Raw genomic sequence first — 4,494 nt, 5'->3', positions numbered from 1 at the left:
CTGCTCCTGTTAGGCTGAGCTTCATGAACTGTGTAAATGCCCAGAATTTTAATGAAAAACAATTAATATAAAACACATCTCCTGCCTCAATCTGGAAATGCTTTCATGTAGAATTTGTTCCGTATTTACTTGACAGTGAAAGAGTAGATTATTACAGTGATAACACAGGCTGTTCAAATGGAATATGATAATACCTCGAAGAAAAACTCACTGGTGTAGCAATTGCATTCTGTTTTCTCCCCCACCATCTTCATCCTTCCTCCTCTCCTCTTTCAATCTCTTGCTCTCACTCCCTGTAGTCCAGCTCTCTCCCCCTCATAGCCCTCCCCTGTTTCAGTAATAGGAGACTTGAAATCAATAGCACATTAGTCTGGCCGGAAACTCTTGTGGAATTAAATATGAATGACTGAGATTGCAGCTCTACCTGCTGCTGAGAGAGATTCATGATGGCTCTTGGGGATATGGGTTTTTGTTTTTCATTCCTCCCTCCAGTAAACAGCCAGGCCATTTTGTGCTGTTCTTACAGCTTACCGGATCACTGAGCTACCTTGTTTTGTCAGAGATCGGTGTGCAGCGCTGTGGACTTTGATAGGTATTGTTGGGGTTGTCATTTTGTCCTCGGCACTGAACAGTGACCAGTCCGATAGCATAATTTGATAGAGCAAATGGGATTGTGGACGTCACAAAGCCGCGACAGCTCAGGAGGCAAGAAGAATCAACCGGCCACACCCATCATCCAAACACAACAGCAGCACCATTTGAATATGAAAGACCTCTCTGGTTATTAGCAGATTGCATCTTACTTTTTTTCAGTGTTTCCTCTAAATACAATATGTGCTTTCTCTTTCATTAAGCTTTCAGGTTTGCTGCTCTGCACATTCATTCTGCAACTTTTTAAATGCAAATGATGCGACTTGGTAGTCTTTCATTTTCATTAACTGGTTCACTGTGTAAAGTGGAATAATTTCTTTTAACATGCAGTTTGGCTTAAAAGCATAATTTGCAAGGTGGTTGGAGAGTGCTGGCTGGTGGGAGGAAGGTAATATGAGACAAAAAGCCACTGCATATGCTTCTGGGAATTGGCAGAGGCTTGGGCACCAGTAAGCTAATACACATCGAAGATATAGAGGTAGATGTATTTGCGAGCTATATTTCATCCCATCAGAGATGAAACGGTTTGTGACAGATGGACTGATATTGTTCCCCTGTACAGCCCATGAGTGTGGCCCCTCCTGCTTTCCCTCCCTGACAGATGTAGGGGGAGGACCACAGTGCACTCTTCTTTCTTTCAATTGATTTGGGTGCTTGAACCCTTAGGGACTGGAGGATGGTGGTGGGACGGGGGTGGTGGTAATGGTGATGGGGGCTTTAATCGTTTCCTGCAGCTCAGAACCTGTAAAAGGTCTAAAGCAAATGCTGTAAAGAACTCATAAACATATGCATACATCTACATATGTTCAAACATGGGCTACACTAATAGCAACATGCTCTGTGCACTGCACTGAGTGGAGCTGGAAGAGAATATTTTCATAAATCTTTGTTTGTGAGTGAAAGCATAGCATGCATCCATGCATGTAATGGAGGCAAAGGAGAAAGTGTGACTGCTCATACTGGTGGCTAAGCCTTATGTGTTGCTGTCCAAGATGCATTCAATTGATTATTTGCAGTTTATTTGTGAATAAGCATAGCAATGGTACACATTTTCCTTCTGTCTAATTAGCTCAGTATACTGTTCAGTAGCTTGAGGAGGGGTGACGGTGGTGGTGGTGTAGGTTTGTGCGTTTTGTAGCAATTAAGCAGATTTTAAGTGATTGGGCAATGATTACCACCGGCCACCCCAGCCCCCCATCTTGACTGCAGGATCAACATTAGGGAACTTAACAGCTGTCTTGTAGCAGATGTTTGCTGTTGCTACACCTCACTCTCTGTCCCTGGAGGGGAAAGGTCAAGACAAGGGTGGAGGTTGAAGCAGAGATTCTTTTGAAGATGCTACATGTTGATGCTTTGAGAGAAACAAACAAATGAGCATCTGCCTGCCCCTTGCATAGGACACCACCACAGGATGATGATTAGCATTATTGATTGCAATATTCAGTCTGGTGTAATTCCTCCATCCTGCTTTAAGAGCAGCTGAACTAAGAAAATCTAGAATGACTTGTGCGATATTTTTTTTTCTCCTTTTGAGAATTTACTATATCAGATAATTTTAAGTTATTTCTTGTGTATTTTTTTAATTGTTGGTAACTGTACTTTTTTATCCAAAAGATAGACTGCATGTTTGTCCTTCCTTGTTAGGAGTTAATGTAGTTAAAGTTTTTACTGCTGGTGGAATAATTTCCTGGAAGCAGACCCCAGTAAAAAAGTGGTTAATGATTTTAATAGGACTCCCTGGTGGTGTGGGATAGAGAGGGGACGTGCCCTGGCCACGGGCGCGTGGCGGCGGAGCAGGTGGATGACGGGCAGCTGAGTAGTGGGCTCCAGGGGGAGGGGGGCTTCCATTTTGGAGGACTCTTGGGGTTGAGAGAAACCCTGAAAAAAGGCAACCCCATCTGGAACTGAGGTGGGGGCTCTGGTGTGAAAGAGATCTAGTGGGTGGTGTCTGACACTCTCTCTTTTGTTCTTTGGTAACACAGCAGTGATGATGGTGGTGGTGGGGGGGGGGGGGGGGGCGCGCACTGCCGTGGGGGCTGGGCGCTCAGACAATAGTGCCGATCTAGGAATTGAAAGCCTTCGATGAACAGAAAGGCAAGGAAGCAGGCAGGGAAGGTGTGGACAGAAGGATAAAGCAGGCATGGATTCAGCCCACTTATAGTAGGTGGGTTTTCCTGCTATGCAAGGACACTGCAATGTCACACAAACACAAAATATATCTACACAACGAATTCATATTGAAATGTTTGTGGTAAATATTTAGACATGTATTACTTCCAGTTAGTTGAATTGGTTACATTTGAGATGCATGCACAAATGAATGCCAAGAGAAGAACAATATTATATTTATTTAATAAACAAATCAATTGTAGAAACCACCATTGCACTATAAATTGGAAATCAGCTGAAGCTTATAGTAGCAGATAAAGAAAGATGAGTTTTGGCATTGTGATGGAAGCGTGCCTGTGTAGGGGAGACATGGAGAGAGAGAGCTTCATTTATTTTCATTAGCAGTGTGTATGGGCTAGACTCGTGCCTCCTGCGAGCTCTTAAGCTGCTCTGACTGCTGCTCCATGCATAAACATATATCCCCGAGACGTCTGTCCTCGCTCGGGTACAGCCAAGCCTCTGTCATGCAAGGTTAATTTCACCTCTGTCTCCCCTCTCTCCATTTTTCACATTTCTCCTATAGAGTTCATGCCATTCATCAGCCATCTCACAGAGGACGGCCCAAGTACCTGCAGCAGCTCTCCAGGGTGCTGAATAGGACTATGGGGTGGGGGTGGGGGGTGTAGGGGTCTGCAGCAATGACCATTGCTACATTTCTCTTTTAATCAAACAGAGAAGGGGCTGTGTAGTATTTGTTTTACCCACCTTTCAGAATCCTTAGCATCCTTCCAAGGCTGCTTCTTTTAGAACAGTAAAATATATATACAACTGTCTCACTAATCTGACTCTCAGTCACTGTTAGGCAGCAGGCCAGTAAACAAAGCTGAAGCTATTTCTCGTCTCCTTGTAGAGGTCAGATTTGAGGACTGAATCTTAAACAATCACTGATGAGGCAAAGCTTGCTTTCGTTTTCTAATCATGGTGAACAGCTCCACCTGCTGGTGTAGTCTCGGTTAAACACGCTCTGTTGTCTTGCAGAGACCTGATGGAGTACAAGCAGTCCTCTAGATGCTGCTATTGTGCTTTCTTTTCCCCTAACAAGATTAAACTTGGCTTCCAGAAGAGGACCGGCCTTGTGAACTGAAAGTAACGGAGGAAAAATGAAATATCAAGCCCTGCTCCGGTCAAATAGGACATGTCACATGATTTCATGAATGTCAAAGTTGTGTTGTAAGAAAGTAAAAAAAAAAAGAATTTTAAGACTAACGTCGGGCTTGAAACTTATTTGTTCTGCTTCCCAAATTTTAAACAGAAGTGAAACCAGTGAAACCCTAAACTGAGGTGGATACGCGCCATTACCAGGTCGCTTTAAACCGGTCAGGTGAGATTTCTGCGCGAACAGATGGTGGATGTAGTAAAAGCTGTACAAATTACTGCGGAAGAATAGGAGGACCGGAAGTACAGGAATGACATCCAAGGCGGTGTGACATCGAAATATATCTGTGCGCTCATTTCAAATGACTACATCGCTCTCAAAAACACGCTCTGAAATAGAGAGTACAAAGCCATCGTTATCGTTATGACTTCATAAAAATGTATGATAAAAGTAAATAGGATTTTATTTTGGAATTTAACCGGATGTTGTACATTTACCATGGCTGACTTAACACTAACGGCTTCAGCTCCCAGCCGCTAGGAGGAACAAGGAGGGTTCCATGACCAGTCCCAGCGTGG

Source organism: Chelmon rostratus, chromosome 17, assembly GCF_017976325.1.
Source record: "Chelmon rostratus isolate fCheRos1 chromosome 17, fCheRos1.pri, whole genome shotgun sequence".
Lineage (NCBI taxonomy): Eukaryota > Metazoa > Chordata > Actinopteri > Chaetodontiformes > Chaetodontidae > Chelmon > Chelmon rostratus.
Note: the sequence above shows the minus strand (reverse complement) of the source record.